At 43.7% G+C, this 25893-nt stretch overlaps 1 protein-coding gene across 1 annotated transcript in view; it reads left to right on the top strand.

The window, feature by feature from the left end:
- The window catches only part of CASZ1 (castor zinc finger 1), a 292054-nt gene that overhangs the window by 25908 nt on the left and 240253 nt on the right, over window positions 1–25893 (top strand). The window contains exon 2 of the mRNA XM_074560818.1: window positions 811–887. The gene's annotated coding sequence lies outside the window, so the exon portion shown is untranslated. The remainder of the gene's footprint in view (window positions 1–810; window positions 888–25893) is intronic.

Raw genomic sequence — 25893 nt, 5'->3', positions numbered from 1 at the left:
TGCCAGAAGCAGTGTGGTGACAGGAATGGGTCATACTTCAGCCTGTGACTGAAGGGTCCCCAGCTTCAGAGAGACATTCAGGGACTTCCCCTGCATTTGGTGCTGGCCATAAAAAATTGATCATCCTTTGTTACAGCTTCACTTCTGTCACTTTCCATCCCAGAGTCTGTTTTTTACAGAAAACAAGCTACATTCATCAAAAATGACAGAACACAGACTTAATGTAATCATGTATGGGAACATGAATTGCAAATGCAGAACACAAGCACTAAAATGTATTTTCCATTACCGCCACAAAATGAAATAATCATGAACATTTTCCCCAAGAATGAGAACACATGTAGAGTACACTGACACCTCAAAATCTGCTGCCGTGCCCTGGCCTCAGGTGCAGGTAGGCTTTGTGTCTATCAGCAGGGCAGAGATCTGCCAGTATCAGAAGAGGCGGCTATCTTATAATCCTCACCATAGAAACTTGTGTTGGTTATTAGTTACAGCAGCTTCTGCAGGCTCATTTGGGTGATCTTCTGGTCATCTCTGGTTGTTAAAGATCCCATGGTACTCTTGAGCATAACTGAGCAGAGGTGCTGGAAAAATAGACAATGCTGTGTTGCTCCTTAATTCTAGATTCTGCTTTTAACTATTGTTGGATCACTTGCTGATAACCTCGAACAAGTCCTCTCACCCCTACCCAGCTTTCATACATAAGCTGCAAAAACACAGATATACCTATTTAAAAAAAAAATCTGTTAACTGATTTAGAGTTGGTACAGGACAACATGTTAATCAAATCCTTCCTTTCCCTTGCAGACACAGTGGACCACAGTTTTGCCATGCTCTGAACATCTGCTGTACTGCGCTCCAGATGTGGCTGTTTCACAAGACAGGTAAGGTTATACCTGCCTTTATATCCAATTCTTTTATTTGTTTGTAACTTGCTTTAGTATCAGAAATGTGACTGGATTACCTCTATTGATCAGGGTGTCAGGAGAGGCAATGAAGAAGGGTTATAGAATTGGGAATAACCAATCTGTAAACCAAACTAAATCTAGTACTTGCTCAGTTATTTAGATTATATTAAACATATGCAAGTTCTCATCCAGCCTGTACTTGCCACAATTCTGAAAATACAAAGCCACTAATAAGGGGTGTTGGAGCCTGCCCTGCTGAAGGATAGTTGGATATGGATCATGATGATGTCTGGAAGGGAAACTACTAGTTTGATCAAAGCCTTATACTCAGACAGTACTGAGTGCTGATGGAATGATATAGAGAGAATAGGGCAGAAAGACAGTGGCTGGTTTACATCTCATCCAGCAGAAGCTGTTATGAGGGACTTATTGATCTGTGATTCAGCCACAGGCTGTGGATTAAATGATGGGATATATTTGAAGAGACCAGTCTAACTGCACACAACAGGAGGTGCTGAAGAGAAGAGCGTGTGGTGCTGGGGCAGACTTTATTCCCCCCAAAGAAGATGAGACTCTGTCATACAGAGAAGGGGGAGAGATTTTGTTCTAAACGAATTAAAATGATGTCTCTGCATGAGAGCAATTCAGATTATAAAAAATACATAAAACAAATAGACTCAGCAGATGTAGAATCCAAGAGAAAATCTAGATTTGGAAGAGATTCTTAACTTTTTTTTGTACTGTGACAGTAAGAAAAAACATTTGGTCTTATGCATCTTTCCAGCTGTTTATACATAGTCTATGTACTCTCTGACAAGTTTGCTTAAGGACCTCCATAGATGTGTTCATATGGTCATATAAATGCAATCTCCTTATATATACGCACATATCTCCACATTCTTGTACATTTGACATACTTTATGTGCATGAGCATCATCTCATCAACATGAACTTCCTTTTTGAATTAATGTGCTTATATGCATATACATCAGTATGTCCCAAGGTGCATGTGTGTATCTTTGTTCATATTCCCATATATGCATGAGGTGATCAACATAGTCAAATTGAAAAACTAAGTTATTCCAAATCTGTGTTATTTTTCATTTTGTTCCCAAGGGGTAAATGGACCCATTCCAAATGAAAGGTAATCTTGGGACCTGAAGTTTTATGTTTCAGCATATAGTGTGTTTTTAACACTCTGTAGTACAGACCATAAGCTCTTCAGGGAAGTTAGTAGATTCTCCTCTTTGTTTATGCAACAAAGGCAATGACAGATTGTTTGAGATGTTAGGTGCTAGTACAGTGCAAATAATTAATAACAGAGGTCAGATTTTATGGAAAGATGGGATGAGTTAGGCAAGAAGGACCCTCAAAGAACCTGCAAAGCCATCCATGTAAACTTGTGCAGAAGGTTTGTCACGGTTTTTTCCACTGGTTGGAATACTTTCCCTACAACTTTGAACACGTACCCATTTCAGTGTTGTCTCTGAGTGGCTCATAAAAATCTAACACACATGGGCATTACATACTCTTCTCTAGAGCATTTACTACATATGCATATGTAGTAAAAAGCCCAAACTTTTAGAAATAACTGATGAACGTTCATGTAATATGTCAAAGGTGTCGTCATCGCAGGTAACTATCTACGTACAGCATATTTGTAGTATTGGAAGGATGTGTGTCATATGTACATAGGTCTGTGTAAGCATATATAGGCTTTATGCTTGTGTATATTTAGCCAGGAATATATGTACATGTATTCAAACAAGCACTGAATCCAGTAGGCTAGTCCAGATAATATGTACGCACCTTCCAGAAGAGGGCATCTGTCTCCCGATGCAGGCAGCCTTTCTTAACCAATGGCCCCCAGCCTCTCACACCTGGGCACTCAGATCTTGCTTGCCAATTTGAGGTTAACAGTGCCAGCACAGAGTGAAATATTAAGGCAGCTGCTTGAAATTCAAAGTGTTTCTTTTAATTAATGGGTGGATGCCACAAGTTGATCCAATCCAGCTCTTAAATTAATCTTAATTACATGGATTTTGTAACTTTGGCATTAGCCAGCCACACAAAATATGTATTTCATAATCCTAGAAACGGGTGAAAAAGACTGCTGCTGAGCTGAGAAGTCAGCTGATGATGTTATCAGCCTCCGTGGCTGTGGGTGTAAGTGTCATTGGGGTGTGTCTGAGATCTTATCGGGAATACCAAATTAATTCACTCCTGCAAATATCAAAACAAGCTTTTTTGCTGGCAAGTAGGGAATAGGCAAGAGATTTCTGAGCTGCTATATTTGGAGTTTCTATGCCATCCAGTGCTGATACAATAAAGAATAAAAGCATCAGGGGAGGGAAGTTGGTGATCTGTCCTGTTTGGTGATGAGTTTTGAGTGTATACCCAAAGAGTCCTACTCACACCTCTAGCTGTTCACATTATACTTGTTGATTTGGACTGGGGATCACAAATCCTGCCTCTGTATCTCTGCCATTAGCTTGCTGTGTGTGACTGGTCGAGGGGAGGGAAGCTTTCTATCCCTGTGCTTCTGTTTTCCTTCTCTGCATATTTGTTTGTTCAGACTTCTCTTTTTCTGGATAGGAGCTGCCTCTTAGTATGTGTCCATTCAGCATTATATGGCATCTAGGTGCTACTCTGCTACAGATGATGATAATGGATAAATTGAATTATCTCAGGAGAATTGATACTGGTACTCTCTGTTAGAGATGATGAGCATCCAGGATCTCTCTGAGTATCCATCATGCCAACTTTAAATAGAAAACAGAGCTGGGAATAGATGGTGAGGGATATTCATGGGAAATGCAGACATGCAATTTGCCTAACCAGTCACTGCATATTCTTCAAACAGGAAGCAGGGCCTTGGCTATCCCCAGGGATTGGTATTCCCTTGGGATTAACATTGCTGCTCACTGGATTACATGCCTGCTTCTGCAGATGAGACTTAAAAAATGATGGATAAAACTGGGAATAAACACAATTGCAAGCTATTCTTTAGTCTTCTTGATCTAAATGTAAGTCAGGATGAGAGCAGAGTCTGTATATAGCCTAGAATGACTAGTTGTGAAGTGCATTTGCGAGCCTTTTCTCTGTCACTACTGCAAACCCGGGGGGTGGGGGAAGAGTAATGAGAAAGAGCAGATCTGTTTGTGTGTAAGCACATTCACCTACGGAGAAACATTCTGCTGTACACAGATGTTCATACGTGCACACTTGTGCACACCTGTACCTTTTATTTGTGCCTCCATAAACATTCTTTTTTCACTTACTCTACAATATAGGCGCCTGAAATCTTTGTAGAAACAATTTTTCTCTAGAATGGGCTTGTAAATGCTAATCTTATGTTTGACCTGTGAGTTCTCTCAGTGCCTGTCTGTGAAATACTTGTTTGAAGACAGTCCCTCCTTATTCTTACAAACTTTTTTGTATTTGGCTGATTTGCTACTGCTGATATACTTCTTTCTTTCTGGTTAACAATTTTACCTTCTAAAGCTTTTCCTCGAGTTGCTTTACAGGGCAAGGTTAGTTTGGATGTCAATTTGAGGGGTGGTTTTCATAGTACTTTTGGAAATGTAAGTGGGAAAATGTTAAACCTCATGTCAATTTGCTGAATTGATGGGAAACTTGATTGTGGCCAGGGAGGAGTGGATTTCCCTACTTCAGTCTCATGAATAACTTGCTCATCTGAAAAGAGAGAAAAATCCAGTAAATCCTGGCAGCCAATGCAACTGTCCTCACAGGCTGAGATTCTCCCAAAATACAGAGGAAAAAAAGACAGAGACATTATGTTCCTGACTCCCTTGGGACGCTTTGTAATGCTGAACCTGTGTATTTTATTTGTTTTGGTTGGTGCTGATGGAGTCTTCCACGGAATCAAATTATTTTAACTTCAATTTTGTCAGGCTTCTTGTGATTTTCTCCAAAGCACTTGTTTCTCAAGTAGTGGTAACGGAATCTGGATTAGATTGACTGCTTCTGAAATACTGTATCATTTCTGTGTTCTTGAGATACTAGAACATGTTCACTTTGGCAATTTTTAATCTCCAAGGCTTACTGGAGTTGGTGTGACTTGAATAGGAATGATACAGAACTTCCTTGGTTTTCAAATTTGAAAACCTTTAGATGTCTGATCTCATCCAGCAATGGGGAGGAAGCCAGCAGGCAAATGGAGAAACCTCTCCAGCCTTCAGTGTAGGTAGGAAGCAGAATGAGTTAATGTTGGCCCAAAGGGCCACAATAAATAATGAGAGCTCTTCCAAGTATATCGGGGGAAAGAAATACGAGAGAGAAGGTAAGCCCATTAATAAATTAGGAGAGAGCTGGAATCAATGGTGATTCTAAAATGGCTGAGCTACTTAACTTTTTTTTTAATTGGTCTTTAAGAAGAAAAATATAGAAATGGAATATGGACCATTAGGAAGTAATGAGCATCTTGGCACCCTAGCTGTTGATGTAAAGCAGATAAGGGAACACTTGAAAGAATGGATAGCAACAAATCAGCAAGTCCAGCTGATGAGCATCCTGGGATGTTTGGCTGCTGAATTCACTGAACTGCTGGCAGGTATTTTGAAAAGTTGTGGATTAAACAGGCAGGCCCTTCATGGGAAGACCATATCCGTAGTTCTGGAACAAAGACCAGCCTTACAAAGCTATCGGGAGCGATCCCTGCAATTACCACTTTACATAGCTCATTGTATTTTCAGTTTGAACAGGTGATAATGTGGGGTATGTAAGTTTTAAGAAGTGTAAATCCAGAAATTGGCCAGATTCACAGTCGAACTAGATAGTTCCTTTGCTTCACATAATTAAAATTACCACTTTTGTATTCTCAGTGAACTTGCATAATTTGACCAGAGCTGATCCAACTGTGCCAGGAAGAACCTGCCTAATAAATTTACCTAACAGTTTGTGGATTTCAGTTTAGCTTAACACTCAAAAATGCAGCTCCTTCAGAACAGTCTACCAGATGGATCTCTACTGGTGTAAGCTTTCTGCTGTAAGACTTCAGGACGCTCTGATTTTTCCTCCAAATTAATTTTTTGATATTTCAACCAACCTTGTGCTGCTGCTGAGGCTGAACTTAGTCTTTTGTACGTGTTGGTGAAGTTGCTTCTTTGAGGTGAAGTACAATAGCATAGGCTAAGCAGGTCAGGGTACGTTCTAGAAGGTCAAAATGACAGGATGTCTCTGTTGATCCAGAAGGGCTAAATCCATTCTTTCAGCATGGGAGCACTCAACAGTCATGCCAGATCTCTCTAGGCATAGGTCTGTAAACAGGAGTGGTGTCTTTCCTTTAGAAACCCATGGGATTTCCAAGGCTGCAGGGAGGATCCTAGCTCTTTCTCCTGATTCTTTGTCAGGACTCAAGAGAAAATTGGTAAGCAGAATGTAATGAGTGATATCAGTGGATAGTATTCCCATTACAAAAGGATTTCCCCTGTAAAAATGTCTATGAAAGGGCAATGCTTGCCAACATGGAGGAATCAGCACTCTTAAATACAGTGACAGTGGAAAGCAGTGTACGAGCACTTTTCAAGACGGAAGATATTGCTGAGCTGCCATGTAAAATGGTGTAGCGTATCATAGGCTGGTGCTCTCCTCAGCCTAGAACTAGCTCAGTGATTTTCTTTTTTTTCAACAGAAAGAAATATGAAGCATAATATGAAGCACTTACACAGATAGATAATTTACTTAAGGTCTTATTAATGTCTTTCTCTCAAGTTTACTGAATTAAACCATCCAGCAATACAGAGCTTCCCCAGTTGATATTGTTTCAGGTGAATAAATTTTTGTTCCCCAGATTTTCTTAACAATTGAGGTAATTTACAGGCTTTTGCCTAAAGTTATCTTTGCAGGTTAAAAGAATAGAGCTGGATTTTATCCAGTAGTAAGACCTGTTCCCTTTCTAATTTTCCTCCAGAGGAACTCATTCTGATTTGGTTTACGGTTTTACAGAATTCTGAATCAGCCCTGAAAGCCCAAGCTCAGGCAAGACCTATCTAACAGGGGAGCTGCAATCTGGAGCCTGTTAGGAGCCCCTGGTCACTGGCCTCAGGGATCAACGAATGCCCAGCCAGGATGGCTTGCTAACTGTGTCCCCCCATCGTCAGTTCTGACATAGATAGGGACAATGCACTCTGTGCGATGTCCTTCAGAGTGTAGAGCTGAGAGAGACAGTGGAGGATAACTCTCCCCAGGTATCTGATACCTTGATTTTGTAGAGTCTTTTCCATTTGCAAATAAAGTATGGAATACATTAGCACAGAAGCTGAGATTCTCCAGCAGTTACATTTCAATTGTCTGTCTGTCTTTCTAATTTCTCCTCCTACACACCTTCTTTATACCCCCCAGTGATATAGAAAGCTTAGACTTAAATGATTTCAGTGGGTGAGAGGCAGGAGGTGGGGAAGGAACTAATATGAAAATTACTTTAATTTAACAGTCTGTCACTCACACTGGCCCAAAGGAACTCTAAGACCATTATCAGTGACCCTACTAGCTACCCTGCTTCTCCCTTCCTCAAGCATAAACTTGAACTATTATACACGCTTATGGGTGAGAGTATACTTTCTTCCCTACTTGCATGTTAAGAGGTAAAATAGGGAAATGTTTGTTGATGGAGGTTGAGGACACTATGAATATGAAGTCTCAATTTACCCTTGCACAGTAAGTGCTCAGAGGACTCGATAGCATTGCTGCAGTCTGCGCTTAGTTTACATTTAAAACAGGGGTCTGAGAGGAAAAAATCATCCCTGTTTGTGGTCACTGAGGAGGCAGTTCGGGGCTATCATTATTTAATAATATATCTCTTGTGATAATGCCCAGGGACCCAAACACTGGTGTATTAGAGAAGGCTCCATAGCAGAGGTTGAATAGGGACACTCAGCTGTTTCATGTCTTCAGTAATGGAGCCCTGGTTCAAGACTAAGGCTCCTAGATCCCACAGTAATGAATGTAATTAGTTCTAATAATGGGTGAGGTGATACTGTCAAATGAGAGATGGGAGGGTTCAGTTGGGTTCTTAGGGCCCTGTTGTTGTTTATGCAAAGGTCCTTTTACACCAGTCTGGCAGCACAAAGAGGTCTGAAAGATGAAGTGAAAAGTTAGGAGGCTACCCTATGGGTCTCTGGCTGTAACATCCATCTCTGCTCATCTGACAGAGCTAGAGGGAATCAAATACCAAGCAAATACAGCGGACTAAAATCTCCACTGGTGTAAATCAGTATCACTCCTTTGATTGCACTGAAGCTAGGCTGATCAAGGCCAGCTGAGGACTTGATCCAGGGAATAAATGATTTTTGCCCTTAGTCTGTCAGTCCAAAGTCAAGTCCTTCGCAAGTCGTGTCCCATTCAGTGTTAGAGAAGGTCATATTTCGCCTCCTTCTCCCCACCTGGGCTGTCCCCTCTCCTCTGGATAAACAGTATTTCCCCATTGCATTCCCAGTCCCTCACGCTTCACCAGAATTAAATTCATCATTCATTTTTTATGGTTTATACATAGCAGTAATTTATGTTTTCAAATATATTGAGGTCACACTTTAGCAGAAAAAGAGTGTTTCACATTTAAATTGAAGGCATGTTCGTTCCATTAAATGGAGATGTTTTGGATAATTTTAAAAGGCTAAAAGTAGTAGAAAGTAACATTAAAATAAAATTTGAGAGATGTAATTACACCTAATCGTACCATAAAATAATCAATACTGCATTACATTATTTCTGACTTCCCCAGTTATAGCCTTTTTTTGTTAAGCTTTTGAATATTGATGAGGTCACTGGGGTCGCAGTCGACTCTCTGAGGTCTAATGGAGGTGGAATTAAGGTGATGTCCTCTCCTATTATATCTGCACGGGGAGGTGAGCTCTATACTTTCTCAAACTGGGGAGATAACATGGCATCAGAAGCCAATACCTCGGCAACGTTTCTTGAGCTGAGATTAGGCTGTCAGTAACTGCTGACTGGGAAGCTGGCAGTGCTGTCTCCCCATCGCAGACCCACTCAATTATACACACCAGGACGCAGAGGAAATGATGTTCACGTCAACAGAGATCATTAACAGCTGGAGACCAGTGTGTGTGAGGCAACAAGAACCAGTTCCTTCCAGTTCAGCCAGGGCTGTCTGTGTTGTCTCTGTTCTCTGTGGGAGACTGAAAAGGGGTTTTGTTGTGGCTGTTTGCTTCCCTTCTCCTTCTCTGCCCCTTTAGTCGTACCCCTCCACCTGACAACTACCTCACTCTGTTAAAACAGCCCCCTCTGACCGAACTGCAAAGCATTTGTCCTTCACCAACCTTTATGCATGTGGACATGCAACGCACCAGAAAAATCTGGGCAGTTGCTGGGCTTCAGTACAGATGTTTGGTCTGGGACGGTATTTCCACCTGTTTGTCCCAGAAGGTACAGGTCTGACTGTATCTGAGTGAATGTGTCTCTGTGAATGTGAGCTCTTGGTTTGAAAGGGATCCGCTTTTGTCCTGGTCACTACTGTTCTTCATTAGGGATCTTGTAGCCATCTGTGGGTTTATGTTTGGGAATTCTTTCCTGTGTAAAGAAAAAAATTCCCTGCAGGGAGACACCGATCTGTGTTTTCTCTTGGATCAGTGTGTACCCTTCTAACTACTGTCATGCTTTGGGCTGTGGCGGTCTTTGGCATTTAAAGCTAGAGATTGAATACTGGGTGGCCCGTGTTCTGTACCCAAATTTCTGATAATGTACTGTTTTGTGCCTTCCCGAAAATGATTTCGAATTTAACCGAAGGATAGGGATGGGATCTGAAGAGACATTGAGCAATAGTCTTAGGACTTGTATTTTGCCTTCTGTGCCTCTGTTTCTCCATCCATACAATGAGTATAGGGTTCTCTTTATTGAAGTCTGTTCTGCACAATGGAGACAAGAAAAAGGTTTCTCTGCTTTTGATAAATCATTTGAAAAAAGCAACAAAATGTCATTTTTCTGGGTTCTGATCATACCTATCAAGAAGGATGGAATTTTAAAACAGAACCAAATCTAGCAGTACCACTGCATTATCCATTTTGCATTGCCGCAGCATCCTCAGATTACAGTGCTCATAACAAAAGGAAAGATAACGAGCAGGCCCCTATCATTACCATTAATAATAAAAACAATATAATGTATTTTTAAAACTTTCCTTAATGCAATACCAGCCCAGTCATCGCAACACTCAAATTATCACATCTTCCCAAATACACATATAAATACATAGCTGAAAGTGTCAGCAGGGGAATGTGCAAAAACCAATTCAGATGCTGGATCTCCCCCATCAGCTGGGTTTCTGCAGAGGCGCCAGTCCCCTCCCACTGCCCTTTCCACACCAGACCAGTCACTTCTCAGCTTGCCGGCTGCCTATTAAGTTATTCCTTCCCTTACACCCAGTGCTGTCCCTGGGGTCTGGCTATGTGCACACCCCTCTGCCCTCATCAGTCCAGCTGTGCCAATTGCTTAAGTATTTTCCTGGTACCTATTCCCATGTACACCAAACTTTCTACTTTCCCCTTCTCCCTCCCCCTTCATTTTATTCCACGCATCCCATTTTGTTCCTGCTCTTGAAATCCAGTTGATAAAACTCATGGTAAAAGGTGGAGATTTGCCCAAAAGAAAACTAACCGAGGCACTCCCTCTATTGCAGACACAAGACAGCCCTGCTCTTCTGATTAGACTGAATTGCTTTCAATTGACTAACATAACAAGCTGCTGCTGCTTTTTCTTTTTTTTAAATTTGAAAATGGAAGGGACACTATTAGGAAATTTACATTTGCGAATATGATATTTAATTAGCAATATTAATAAATTAATAGAAGTAAAGAACCTTGTCGAGACTCCAGATTAATAAAACATGCTCTAGCTGAGTAAATGAGGTGAGCCAGGGATGTGATGCCCGTAGAGGATACAGGGGAAATCTCACTCGCTAAATACCCCTTAAACAAAGGATGAGGGGCAATAGTAAATCCGGGCAAAGCTTTTTCTGTCTTATAGTACCTCTCCCGTTCACACACTAGCCCTTTCCCTGTCCTTCCACAATACTTACACAGGAAATTAAGTACAGTTTTTCTGCCCACCTTCCCCTTTGCCCTGCCAAGAAGATGAATGAGTCAGGGATGGGGAGTGAAGGAAAACCAGTGCTTGCAGGTGTAAGGTAACAGAAAGGACAGCATCAGGGTAAATGCTTAGAAATGTTTGGTCAGATCCATAGAAAGCAATAAAGGAGACTTCTAACATTTTCTGATCTGATCCTCTGCTGAACATGGAACACAGACTCACTTAGCTGTGACTGTATCCAGCTTGATCTGTTCAGGGCACTTGGAGGGTTTTGCCTCAGAGGGACCCTCAGTCCATGGCATGTAGAGCAGGTCCATGCAGGAGGTGATGTCTCAGCGCAGATTCAAGAAGGGAAGCAGTACAATAATGTCAACGTGGGCTCAACTGAGAAGAATGACCACATTAAGCAAAGGTCTGACACAGCATGAGATAAACTGCTGTGAGGTTCACAGGGGTCAGTACTAGCTAGGTGTCCTGGTCTTAATGTGCATCTGTCACTGCTTTGAATCTTGGGTGCTAACCTGAATTGGGGGCCAATCCTCTACGACTCGTTGATCCACCAGTCTGCAAGGCTCTCCAGCACATGCTGCAATTTAGGGATATCTGACTTGGGGGCAACGTTTCTGTGCCTCATCTGTCCTGGTAAAAAGCTCCTCTCTTTCCTGGACTCAGCAGGGCAGTGAATGCAAGAGAATGTGGTACAGTCCTTTCCCGTACTGCTGGCACGTTAGGGCAGGCAATGGTTCAGAGACTGGGGCATTAGGACTCCAGGGATCCAGTTGAGCAGGAGGCTGCAGTGTCAGGTGACTTCATCTGTCATGAAGTCTGTGGCAGAAAGTAGAGAATGTGTCTCTCTGTAACCTATAGAGATGTGTGGAGAAGACTTTGCAGCGTGATGGCAGACAATCATCAGCCACGTAGAGATATCTTAGATGGTAAAGTACCCCTCTGTCTGTGTGCAGCAATCAGTACAGCCTCTTACCTTGATCCCTGGCTCAGGAGTGAGAGCAAAGGAGAAGCAGACCCCTTGGGAACCAAGCTAGCAGTCAAAGCAGTAGCTCTCCTAGGGCCTGTGTGACATTCACACACATCACTGTGAAGTCACGCTCTCCTGCAGAGCATGGGAGAGGTGATTATTTATTAATGTACTGAGCACTGTCCCCATGCATCACTCTGCCTTGCTCTGCTGCAGCTTCAGCAATGAAGCACTGGGATACCACAGACTTGTGGCCTTCCCTGTGCCCGCCAAGGGAAGATGTCTCAGCACCTAGGAGGGACCCCAGAGAAGGGCAGTGATGCTGGAAGAGAAGGCAAACCTGTGAATTTTCTGGCATAACGTTGATTTTTTTTTTGTAACGCTTTCTGCATGCTCAGCTCTCATGGATCAGCACTAGACTCAAAACCAGCCAGCCTGATGCTGCCTGTGCCTGCCCTAGGAGTATAGGGTGCTTTTCAGCTCTGACATTAATGCTTACTGAACAAGCACTGAAAAGTCTTATCTATGTATTGGGGATAGTAGCATGTGTGGGACATTCATGGTTCATCCTGTACCGTCATTCCTCCCTTCAGTGTGTGGAAAACTCTCCCAGTGTAGGCCCTTACTCCAGGAGAAGGGGTAGCACTTTACTTTGATGTTAAAGACAGGAGGAAGGCAGGGTGCAACCAGTTTCTTTCTAAAATTGAACAAAGGAGCATAATGAGAGGGATGTGACTGCCTTGCCTGATCCCACAGTGGCTCAGCTGCACTACTCCCTTCTCCAGGGATGGCTTGTGCCCACTATGTGGTTTGTGTTATGCTCCTGATGCCGACACCTCCACTAATTGTGGGAAAGTGCCGACGCTCCACTATTGGAATGGCATGTACACAGGCCTCCTGGGAGAGGTGGAGCTCCAGGAACAATTAGGAAATGGCAGAGATACCTGGGGACTCTGGCTTGAAATGCCACTCTTGGTATAGTGACAAGCATATGGTAGGTGTGGCAGAAGAAGAAAAAGGAGAAAAGTTGGCTTGGGTGGGGTGCAGGGAGTAGAGACGGGTGAGGAAGGCATGAGCTCATAGATGTAGGGAGGAATGGAGCTCGGCAGCATGTGGATGTGAAATATGCATTGGGATCATCTTGGGATAAAGGAGAAGTCCCAAGTGTAGGCAGTCATTAATCTCGGAGATGTGGGCCATGATGAGGCATTCTGAAGCTTAGCCCCAAGGTGGGGCTGCCTTTGATGGCAGCGAGCATATACACAGGCTTTGGGGCCGTGCCTCCAGCAAGCGAGGGCAGCTGCTCGGGAACCACCTCCTGACTCACCCTGGGTGGTGGGCACTTACTGGGTCTTCCAGGGACTTTGGCTTTGGACAGCAAGGCTGCCTTACTAAGGATCTGCAGGGTCAACTTACATGGTCTGTAGGGGGAAGGATGGTGTTGCAGAAAAGCTTCCAGACCAACTTTTTTTTTGTTGTTGTGATAGGCCATTTTTTGCCTGCAGATCACAGGTTCATAGCCCTTGGGTCTTGAGCTATGGAGACCCAAGGCCTTTGTAAAATGTTCTCTATCTGCAATGGTTGGTCTTGCCTAAAGCACTAGGAAAATTCAGTAAAAAATTTGAAATACCTGGACCGGGTCTTTGCGTTCAGAACCCATTTCTGTCCCTGGCAAGAATCCTGAGAAAGAAATCCTGAGCCCTGCACTCTGCCCCAGGCATTGCTGCTTATCACCCTCTGTGTGGGCCTGACGCATCCCAGAAGCTGGCATGCACCGTGTACGCTCCCACAGACACGCTGCTCTGCCACTGCATCTCCTTCCTGACCTGCTCTTCCTGTCCTGGCTCTTTCTTTAGCTCAGGTTGCCAGACAGGGTGCTGGTTTTCTGAAGAGTATGGGCTACTCCAAAGCCATCTTCCTTTCTGACCCAGACCCAAGGCTTCTCATGACTAGGATCATAACCTTTCCACCATTATCCTGTTTAATCCCCTGCTTCTAGTGACAGACACTTGGTGGAAGCCTGAAGGAGCGTCTGGGCTGGTTCATTAGCTGGAGCTCTGTCCTGCCCCTGGTACTTGGAACTGACGCCCATGTAAATGACAAGGGAGGAAATTGCAGGCAGAGGAAAGACGATGAAGAGGGCATTTCCTTGTGCAATACTTGAAGGACTGGGGGAACCATCTCCCTGTCCCTGAACAAGACTCTTGAGGCCATGGTGCTCAAAGGGCCAATTCAGAGTTTGTCCTGTGAGTGACCTGATAGCACCTGCGCAAAGTCCCACCCTGAGTGTACTGCGGGCCCACATGGAGCCCTGTGCTCACACTGCTGCTGCTGTGCAGCTGATGGGGGCTGATGGCATGATGGTCTGAAAACCTCTGTCCTCCTGAAGGTGTAGTCCCCATGTAGTTTCCCACTGGGCTTATGTATTGCATTGGGGAATATGGAGAAAAAGCAGGGAAAGTGCCAATTCCTGTCTTTTTCTGCCTGGAGGAAGCACCACAGTTCCCTGCCCCTGAGTATGGGGATTTGCAAGATAGCAGGGGCAGACCAGCTGCAGGGAATTCATTTCTCCCATTCAGGACATTATCCAAACTCTGAATCTGGTAATAAAAGTCAGTCTGGGGATGCTGCATCTTTGGAGAAGGCACTGGGTCTGATGTGGCTGGAGAGTCCTTAGACCTGTAGGTTTATCTGCAGGAAAAGCTGTATTGTGCATATTCGGTCCTTACATGGGTGGTGAATTCTGTACTAGACTGTTTTGGCCATTGTAACTTTTCCCATACATGCATGGGGCTGACTTACCCAGGCTGAGGTACCTTCCACGGAAATCTCACAGTATCCTCTCCCTCTATACAAAGACTTGAGATTCTGGTGGGCTTAATTAAATAATTTCTTAATAACTGCTCTTTTAAAACAGCCTTCCCTCCACCTCTCGCTTAGCCTAGGGTGTCGAACCGAGGCCAGAGCTCCCGCGGAGCCCGCTTGGGCAGCGCGGCCGGGGCAGATCCGAACCGAAACCCGCGCATGACCCCTGTCCTGCCCGCCGCGCTCCGCACAGCCCCTCTCCTCCTGCCAGCCCCCCTGGCCCTCCCCAGGCTGCGGAGCTCCGGCCGTGCCGGGCTCTGCCGCCGGCGGCCCGGGGCCGGCGGGCAGCAGGGGGCGCCCGGGGCACGCCGGAGCCGCCGGCTCGGCGGGGCTCGGGGCTCGGCTCGCTTCGGCTGCGCTCGGGGCGGCCGCCGGTGCCCGCAGGCTGCCGGGCAGCGCCGGCACGGTATTCTGGCAGCTCGGCGGAGATGGTAGTTTAAGCGAACGCGGAAGGCGTTGAACCGCGCAAGGGCTGAGCGGTGAGGCGCGCACAAAGGGAGGTTTGTCGCTCCTGGCTCCCCCGGCACATGCCGGCACGGCCGCCCCCCGCCATCAGCCGGCCCCGGCCCCCGGCTCGCCCCGCTGTGCGGCGGGCAGGCTGCGCGATGCTGCGGGTACCGGAGCTGCTGCTCCTGCCCCCGAGGTTTCTACAAAGCCCGGTTATATAAAGTTTAATTATAATACTTGGCTCTCGTGTAACGCTTTCTATCTGCAGATCTCAAAGTGCTTTCTAAGCATTAAACAAGCCTCACAATGCCCTCTCCCGTCTTCATGTGGGAGGGTTTGCTACACCCTTTCTTTATTTATTTTAAATGCTGTCAGGAGAAACTGAGGTGCAGAGATGGGAAAAGGCTTGCCCAAGATCATCCAGCAGGTCACTGGCAGAGCTGGATGCAGAACTGAGAAGATTCCTTGATATGTTCCTGTCTTTAATTCCCCGGGAATGCTGCCTTCCTCCGGGAACAGCTGTGCCTGGAATCAACTGGGTTTGGGGATCTGACTGGTCTCTGTACTGATCTCTAGTGAAATGCCTCAGTGACCTACACACAGTTCACAGCAGGGCTGTTCTTTTTGGTAGCTATTCCCCCATCCTGGCTCAGAAAGTTTGGGCCCACACCAGCCCACTGCCTGTGGTGGCTTTTCTTCACTTAATTTTACGAACGGCTGGTGAAGAAGGAGAAGGACCTCAGCTCAAGGTCTCGCTATCAGAGGCTGGGGAGCCAATTTGGCTGTAGTGCATTTGTACCTCGGAAGGGACCATTCCCTGGCATCTCCTTCTCCTTCCCCATCCCCCCTCATGAAAGGTCAAGGAAATGAATGGGACAGCGAGATGTGCAAGCCTGTAAATATTTAGCAAGCCACTTGTTTTTACATTGCAGATTTTGCTCTATGGGCATGGCCGTTAATATCAGTGAGACATTAGCTCTGAAAAGCACCCGTCACACTGTTAACACTAAAAGTGCTCCGTCAAAGCGGCTTGCCGTGAATTACAGGACTCAAGCTTTATTAGCCTGGAGTTTGTGCAGCAGAAACATCAACCTCAGACCCACAGTGGAGGGAGAAAAACCCTAGTAGCAAATTAAAAGGAAAGAGCATTACCTGCAAAAGTGATAATGCCCTGCCAAGAGCTGGGGCAGAAAGCAACCTTTGTCTTATGTGGGGAGATCTTGCCTTGAGAGACTACTAAAAGTAGCCCTGATCTGTTCCACCTTTATCAGAAACCATGTTAGGTGAAGAGTGTTTGGGGGTGAGGGGAGAAGCATTTCCTTAGGCTCTTTAACTGTGTTTGCAGAGATTTTTTTTTTGTCTCAGAGTAGGGGTAGTGAATTTTTGGTGCTGGGGAAACCTCTCATCCCCAGCCCCCAGTTGTAGCCAATCTGCGGTTATGTGTTGGGCTCAGGGTCACAATTTGACTCAGATTTCGTTTCATTTGCACAAAGACTCATTGACGCCCGGGCCTAATGAACATCAATATTCTTAATGACAAGGAAAAGATCTGTTTTATGGGACTCCAGACAGGCAGCGTCTCCGTGCTCCTTCTGCAGAATCACAGGAAAATAGCCCCAATCTCACACGCATTTGGGTTACCACCGTTACAAAGTTCAAACCCCAACCTCAGAGGAAGCTCCCCAGATAAGAGCATCTTTCTTGGAAACGTCTGTCAAAGTTTTGCAGAATTAAGTGCTATGCTGTCTTCTTAGCCTGGCTTCTGTGTTTCCAATAAGCAATCCAATTACACACATTCTTTCTTTAGAGTTGTGATGATACTGTTGGTTTTCCTGCCAAAAGATTCATAAAAACATGATGGGAATTTTTGTTGCTTTCTGATTTTTTTTGTTGTGTTTTTTTTTCCTAAAACTAAAAATGCAAAGTGAAGTATTCTGATTTTTTTTTTTTTAAATTGCTGCAACTGAAACATGAGATTGAATGGGTTGCATTTGTCAGCTTCACTTGCACTTCTGTTTTGTTTTGGGGGGTTAGCTTATGGGGTTTTTTCCACATAATTTTGCATTTCTACCCTCAGCCTTTTGCATCTTTGGCTACCAGATGTGTCCCACATTGAAGAATTATTTCTCCTCCCTAGAGTGAAATAAATGCAATCAATATGAGTATTGCTCTCAGGGCCTTGAAATATTACATTAATGTTCCATGTGGTGACATTTTAGCTGGAATTTTCAAATACATTATGATGGTTCAAATTAATATTTATCAGATCAGCTTTTATATTTTGCAAAAGAGAGAGAGGGAGAGAGAGAGAGTAAGCATTATTAAAATACAAAATGCAGATGAATTCCAAAATCGATGGTCCATTTTACCAGCACTTTCAAGGGGCTGTGTTTTGCTTTCTGGTTTTGTTTTTAAATTTATTAGTTTTACAGGCAAATCTATTTATCTTCCTTCATTTATTTTTTTCACCCATTCAGGGTTTTTCAGTTGTTTCTTTCTTTCACTCTTCTTTATTATCCCAAAATGTAAATTATGACGTTAGGTAGGTTTTTTCTTTTTTTCTTTTCAGTGATTAAATCTGCTACATGACATCTTTGTCCTTTCTATAAATTAAATCATCTTTGCTTTCCACCTTTAGCCACTGCCAGCAGCAATACTCTGATTGCCAGCAATAAAAGTCCTCACTTTACGGTCTTTATTTCCTACACAAAGCAAACCCCCCCTCCTTTTTTTCCCCTGTGCTTATGGTGCCTTTTTTTTTTTTTTTTGCTAAGGGGTGGTGGGACTAACTCCTGTTTTCAATGTTTCTCCATAAACAAGGAATTTGCAGAGAGAGATTGCAGAGGGAAAAAAAAAATCTAAACCACATTCCACTTTATTTCGGTCATTCCTAAACAGATTGTTCTATGAGGTGGAAAATCCAGGCAGATTAATGGTGTCATTTGTTTTGCTTTTTTTATATTTCTGTCTTCCCCCCCCCGCCCCGCTCCTGCCACTTTGGTTTGGTGAAAATGTTTGAAAAGTACCTTTTTCAGACTAAATGTAGCTTTAAAGATGTGTGGATTATCAGATGAATTTATTTTGTTGAAACAATGCTGCTTGCAGAATAACCCTCCTTTCCCCCCCACATGGAAAATTGTAGGAACTGTCTGGGGTCTTATAGCATTTCCTTAAAAGCTTTTGCAGTTCTTAGAGGAGAATTTTTGGAAGGGTTAATATTCCAGTTTAGAACTGAACAGTACTTCCAAACTTTTCCCACTTCCCAGCTTTTTTTCCTGTCTCTGAAATAGTTTTACGGTAAGAACATCTCATGGGTTTGTGACATACAGATAGCCACAGTAAAAAACATGTATGTATGTGTGTGCACGTGTCTGTGTGTGCATATATATATATATAAAAAAACATCTTTATATATGCTCCCACACGCACACTCGCGTGCTCTTTCTTTCTTTCTCTGGGTGTATAGATGTACATACTCCAGGCTGCCCTTCCTATTTTCCTTCAATGCTGATCTGGGCAAAAGAACGACAGGAAACTTAAAAAAGAAAAGGAGGAGGAATCGATTGTTCGACCCGCACTTGAACTCTCCTGAAAGAGATAAAGCAGAATTTTCAATAGGTCCCCTGCCCTTTTCACCAGGAGGGAAAGAGGAGAAGAAAAACAAGAGATATTTATATGACAGCAGCTGCTGAAAATAGCATTTCAGAGCAATAAAAAAAAAGGCAAAAGAGATTCAATGGTAAAAAAAAAAAAAACAAACGAAACCCACAACAACAGAGAAACTCTTTTTCTTGTGCTCCCCAACAGGCGCATGAGCGGCTCGTCCTGGAAATGCATGCATGCCTCCTATAGATCTGTTTGAAATTATAGTTGTCATTGAGAGTGAATTTATGCTTCTATTGATCTGCAAAAGGAAAATATTAAATGGTTTGGTTTTGATCTTTAGCTGACCTCAGGGTCAAGGGTAGCCTAAGATTAGTATTCATAGAATTCATCACCAAATTGTAGTCTGCATCTACTTTATGCAAACATAGGGAAAACATGGAAAGATAAATACAAAGCAAAATGACAAACAATTTTACCATCACCCACCCCATCAAAAAAACCCAACCCTCAGACAATAAAAACAGGGAGATACATACATGCACAAACCCAGGTAACTGCATACAGCATAGATGGAGGAAACGGAAAGAAAATACAGAGAAGCACACAGACAGAGCCAGTGAATTACACACACGGGAAAAGACACACGACTCGGAACAAATACCAATGCACAACTATACTGAAACATGCCTCCGTGAACACTCCAACACAAGTACAAGGGAACATACAGAGGGCAAAACAAATATAAAATGGACATTTCTTACATATATGTACACCTACCCAGGAAAAAAGGTGCACTTTCCTGGTGAAAAAGAAAGGAAAAGAATACGTTCACAGATTCTCACACAAAGCCAAAAAAAGGAGCAAGCACAAACACAGTTAAACAGGTGCACATACTGATATATGCTGACAAACATAGTGATAAACAGTTGTAAACATGTCATGACACATACACAAATGCAGATACTTCTTGTATTAGGCATCGTGGAACTCCCTCATTCTCAGTAAGCGTGACACAAAGTTAGTGAAATAATAGAGAAAGAAATATATTCAGGTATGAGTAAAACATGCTTGCGAAAGTCGTCCACTAAGTCAGCCCAGTTGTTCAGAAATTCAGGGCAGAACGCTCATAAGAACAGCAAAGCAAATTCACTTACTGACAGACGTTCAAAGGCACAGGGAGATCTGTTTACTCACAAGGAGAGTGAAGTCTACTCATGAGCATTAGCAGCCTGGGCTATAGCAAAAACACTTCTGCATGAACATAGTAAGTGCCATTTGTCCACTAAGGAAGTATCTACTGAGAAATGAAAGGAAACTCAAAGAGCCATTCTTGTTCATGTACTCATCCCAGAGACAGAGGAAAACATGTGTAACTGCGTAGACAAAAACACAACTACACAGAAACTCAATTGGGCACCACGGGATGCTCACCGGCACCCTGAGAAACTTAAGTAAAAGAAGTACTTTCCAGGCAGACAGAGCAAATATTCAAATTAGGTGAGTGGGGTAAAAGATGGTTTCTTAGCTATTTCCAAGGCTATATCCCGAGTAGTCTGACAGCTTATAGCCACTGTAGCTGGTTTGCTCCTAGTCTCTGCTTCTGTAGTCTCGGTGTCACTGAATATGTGCAAGAAAGCATGGAGCACTTGTAAGTGGGCAAAAATGCGTGGTGCAGAACAAAACCATTGATATTTATTTTTATAATCAGTTTTCCACCAAATATAGCTTTTTTGACTAAAGCAAGTGTTGTTAATCTTATTTTTAAAAAAAAGTGTTTCCTTTTGATGTAAAAAACTGCAACCTGAGCATTCACCAAAAATATAACCATATTTAATTTTTGTTGATTTGTTTCTTTTCCCCGTTATAATTAAGATTCATATTTTAGTATAAAAACCACCACGAACTCTGAGGCCCACCATTCTTTGTACCATATAATTGCATTGCTAGAAACTGTCCTTGTCCTGAAGAGTTTCCATTGCAGCTAGAGGAGCAGAAAAAGGAAGCAGGAGTATCTCTCATTTACCAGTGAAGCCCTGAGGAAGTGACTTGTCCAGGCTAGCCACGGAGTCTTGGCAGAGCCAGGAATTGGAGCTGCATCTCCTGATTCACAGGCCATTGCTTCAGAAATGAGATCATCCTCCTTTCCTGATTTAAATATACCTTAGCATGGGCTACTAGTCATTTAGTACTGGTGTGATCCAGTTATGAGACCCAATGAAAACACTACTAAGGATGAACAGTTTTTAAGCTAGACTTGTGTATAGGAAGGGCTAACTGGAATATATCAGTATAGCTGTGCCGTGAGAACCTCTCAGCTCTGACCTTGCTTACCTGGCCTATAAATGCATTAGCCATTGCAGCATATACCACTTTCTCAAGGGAAATAAACACTAGCACCGGGAGTATTATTTTGTCAGCATAACCACGTGTATGCTTGGGCACTGGCAGTACGGTTACACTGGAAAAATCATGGTCCCAACACTAGTCGTAGCTATCTAGGCAGTACTTCCAAATATAGACCCCATCGTAACAGCGTCCTGGTGTGGGCAGAGATCGCAATGAGCATGGCTGTGCGAGGCACCATTGGCAAAGCCGATGGGTGTGATGGCGTTTGGCAGTGGGGAGGGGGAGAGTGTGCCAGGGAAGAGGGCTCTGTGGGTAGCATCTTGGAAATGACAGAGCGGGGAAAGATGCAGTAGTATTTGCTGCAGAAGTGGTAAAGTGGAGTGTTCTGTAAGTCAATCGTCTGTTGCCTGAATCCCCTGAAGTCAAGGAGAGTGTTGTGTGTGCGAGCTGTACAGCCTGGCCCTTACTCAAGCACAGATCTCCCTACAGTGAAGAACCAGCACTTGCTTATCATGACAGTAGGACATTCTTTATTACAGCTGCAGGACAGAGCTGGCCCCTTGCATGCTCTGTTCAGTGGATCACTATCTTCTCAAGGTGATGAGGAAACTATACATTGCAATGGCAGCATTTCCAAAAATCCTCTTCATGGTGGGAAAATACTTCTGAACAGTTTAGGCGTACAAAAATGGTACGTTCTTTCCTGACACTACCTCACTAGCATTAAACTTGTCAGAGATATTGGCTATTTTCATGCTGTGGATAGAGGAAATGTGGCTAGAAGAGTAGAAGAGAAGAGGAACATATTTTTCTCTGTTTGTTCAGTGCCCAACAGTTTTTAGGTTGTATTCTAATAGTAGTCTTGATTCATCTACTGTACTGAAATAAATATATATATACTGGGCAGCTGCTTTTCCCCAGGCTGTGTCACAGAGCATGGATTCAATCACGTTTGCATCCTTTTGGCAGATAAAGGTGGAAAAAGAGTGTGAAAGAGGGAAGCAGCAAGGCACAGAGGTGGAGGCAGCAGGAGAAACTGCTGTCATCGTTTCTGTTTCATTGTTTACTGTCTATGACTTTGTACAGCTTTTAACTCCACCGTTTGGCAAGACAGCAGCTGGCACCACTTGCCTTCTTTGGAGTGTATGTGCTGCCTGGAGAAAGACAGCCCAGGTTAGCTAATGAGGGAAGAGATGGGATCTCCTCCCAGTGGAACGTGGGCTTGCAGCTTCAGATAGTCGGTGTTGAAAACCTCTCATGTCTGAACTACCCCTCTCCCCCTTGGATTTCTCATCCATTTGCCGTTCTGCTCCTTTTTTCTTTATATGGGTTTGTTTCAAACTAATTCCTCTAACTTTCTTTGCCATTAAAATATCATATAACCATTTATTCATCTCCCTCTCCAGCTTCCTTTTTGCCACCCATGGAGAGCCAGTAGTTCCCCCTCCTCTCTGCATTAATGCTGAACCAGTTTCCCCAGCCCATGTGCTGTTGGCAGTGCTCCGTTTTGGATGGTGTTGAAAATTGGGTCCTTCCTGTTTGTCATTGTTATATCTCCATAGCACTTTCTCCCTGTGTAACAGCTCTTACCTGGGTGTATTGACTGAATCCTAAATGGCTGATGGCCAAAAATTCTAGGTAATTTCAGTGGGACTTGATACTCTTCATTTCTGGTCATAACTTGATCATATAATTTGGCTGTGTACTCTTAAAGAGCTGCTGTGGCTGGTGGAGTCATTCTTATATCCATAACAGTTTGTAAAGCACTTAAGGGTACCTTTGGATGAAAAGCACTAAATAAATGTTCAGCAAGATGTTGTTATTTATCCATGTAATCACCTGTCACTTCCACCCAATTTTTGTTCCTCCCTGTCCCATCCAATCGGCCATATTATATGCTTGTGCATATGGTCATGCACTCATCAATCCACCTTTATCCATATGCAGAGACACTCAAGTGTTATGAGAGCTACACGGAAAGACAGATGCATGCATCTAATCCTTCCCTGCTCATCTGTCCTCATCCAGCTCATGCAGACACATAGCAACATTTTTTAAGCACTTAAGTGACTTAGGATCCTAAGTTTCATTTCTGAGAGAGGCTTAGGAGTTTAAATGCCCCTGAAAGTCAGCGAGATGTGTTCTCCAGATTACGATTCCTCGAGTCCATAAGTGTCATATTTTCAAAGTGCTCTCTTTATCTAAAGATTCAGATAGGCACCTTGTAGATTATCAAAACTGTTTAAGATAGGCACATAAATCCAAATGATTTTAATGTAGCCTGCCTTGAAAATTTTAAGACCCCTCTGGGCACTTATCTTTCAAAGGCATCTAAATCCTTTTGAAAAATTGGTACCAAGAGCCTCTAAGATCCTTTAAAAAACAGCTCTTTAAAAAACAAGTTACTTGCCCATAGCCAAACAGCAGAAGAGTGACTGCTACCTTAGGTAAATCCATACTTTAATGATGCAGTTTACAAAAAATTAATTATGAAATACAGCATTTGGTGCTCCCATGGTCACGTAAAGCTGTGGCATGTGAATCTCTTGTCAGCTCGGGCAGCAGTAACGGACCTATGTGGGTCCTCCTCATGTTTCCTGGGCTCTGTGAGCAACATTGTCTCTCCCTGGTTCTCAGCAGGACCTTCCCCTGTGCCTCTGGGCCAAGGCAGCCAGCAGCAGTGGGGAGAGCTCTGCTCGCTAATGGCTGGGTACTGGGTCCCTGGGTGATGGGATTAGGATTGTGGTGGGGATGGGATGCCTGTGCTGTATACGAGCCTCAACAGAAAGTTATATAAAACCCTGTTTATTATAATTATCAAAAGACTTCATCACTAACGGGCAGAAGGGCATTCACCTGTCAGAATCTCCTCGTTGGCAGATTTCTAGGTAGGATCCTGGCTAGCTGTGGTCGAGGAAAAGCTTTGTGAAGAGGGGTTGGTGGCTCTGGTATTTGAGCAAACTCATGTTCAGCTGACAGTCACTGGTGCTGGTTCAGGCATCCAACACTTTATACAGGATTCTGCAGAAAAATCCCATAAAACAAACAAGCTTTCCAGGAAAGAAAATGAAGCAGAAAATCCTGCGCCTCTTATAAATTATGTCCAAGTAGGCTGAGCTGGCAAGAATGCCTTCAAGTGTGAAGTTCTTTCCATTTTATGGCTAGGAGTTCCCAAGAGACCATCTTCTTTCTGCTTAGGGTTTTTTTTTCTCTTGAAGATTTTTTTTTTACCAGGGGTGGAGGGCAGATACTGCGTGCATGATTTGGCTGGTAGGGGCAAGAATCTGTCAGCAGAAAAAGGTCCGTCAGCAAGAGAAAGTGAGCTGCAAATTGTCCATTTCTAAACTGCTTGTTCATCTGACACTTGAAAACTCAGAAGCCACCTGTTCAGCCATCAGTCACCAAGTGAAAATGAAGCTTTCCTTAAACCAAGATTCTGACATATATAGAAATCTAAAAAGATAAAAAAGAGAGGAGAAAAGTAAATTCTTTTGAATTTGCTATACTCTGAAATGAGAATAGAAACTAAAGCTAAAACCCAAGGGAAGGTTTTTATTTCCCCTTCTCTCCAAACTGTAATATTATAAGTGCTTTTTCAAACAGCAACACAAACAAACAAACAATCAAAAAATCCAACACCTTTCAGACAACATTTTTGCAGAAATCCGGAAGTGTTTCTGAAGACAGAAGTTGCCACCTCCCCCCCCTCCTCCCCCCTGGATAGTGGCAGATTTTTGGGGTGTGACTGACTCCTTGCTAAAAGAACACTCTGCATGTTAACAAGTGGTGTAGCTCTTTGAAGTTGCGAAACTAAAGAGTGGATTAGCTGTGATACCAAGTGCAGAGTAGGCTTTCCCCTTTCCATGCAAGGTCAAATTAAGACTGGACCAGCCAGCGACCCAAAAGTAGACCATACTAAGCAGCTGATTATTTTTTGCTCTCTTCGGGAGCAACACATTCGCCTCTGAAGGAGAATTTCAGGGTGGCAGCCAGCAGGGTAGACTCTTACGTGCGAGGTTTTTCTGGCTGACCACAGAGCACATAGCCCATGCGCCTGATCAAATAGCTTGTTAATTTCATCATTTCAGACTTTTATGGTTTTTCCAGTTGCTGCTGCTTTTATAAACAAGCATTTCGGTGACCTTCCCCTCCGGACATCAGCGCATTCAGCTCTGCAAGAATCCCAAGCTCTGAAAGTTTATAAATAAGCCTTCTATCAAGTTCCACAACAGGTGTGACCTCCCCCCCTGTCCTAAAACTGAACAGTTTCAACAAGCAAATAAAGGCTGCACAGTCCTGTCTTAAAGGGGAAGCACTCTGCAAAGCAGTATATAGGCCCTGATACTCTCAACAGATGGCCTGGCCCATCTGCAAGAAGGGATCATGTGGCTATAGTTTGGGGACTCCTGTCCCTTTTAGGTGGCCCTTTAAGCAGGCGTGAGAGACACAGAGTGGAACAGTGCTCACCGTGACCTACATCAGCATGGCATTCCCAGGCTGTCCCACGCACTGACCCCGGAACTGATTCTGGTAGGTTCTGAGTGCTGTGTCTGCCTGGCTGAGACAGGAGATTTCTAGGAGGCTTTTCTCGTAAGCGGAAGATGCACAACCAGAATCTCTTCACTTTCAGTGGGGTTCCTGCAAGTATGTCGATGTCACATTGGCAACACTGAGTAGAGA

Source organism: Larus michahellis, chromosome 16 (assembly GCF_964199755.1).
Source record: "Larus michahellis chromosome 16, bLarMic1.1, whole genome shotgun sequence".
In the NCBI taxonomy this organism is placed as follows: domain Eukaryota; kingdom Metazoa; phylum Chordata; class Aves; order Charadriiformes; family Laridae; genus Larus; species Larus michahellis.
The sequence above is the reverse complement of the archived record's forward strand: the minus strand, read 5'-3'. Positions and strand labels throughout refer to the sequence as shown.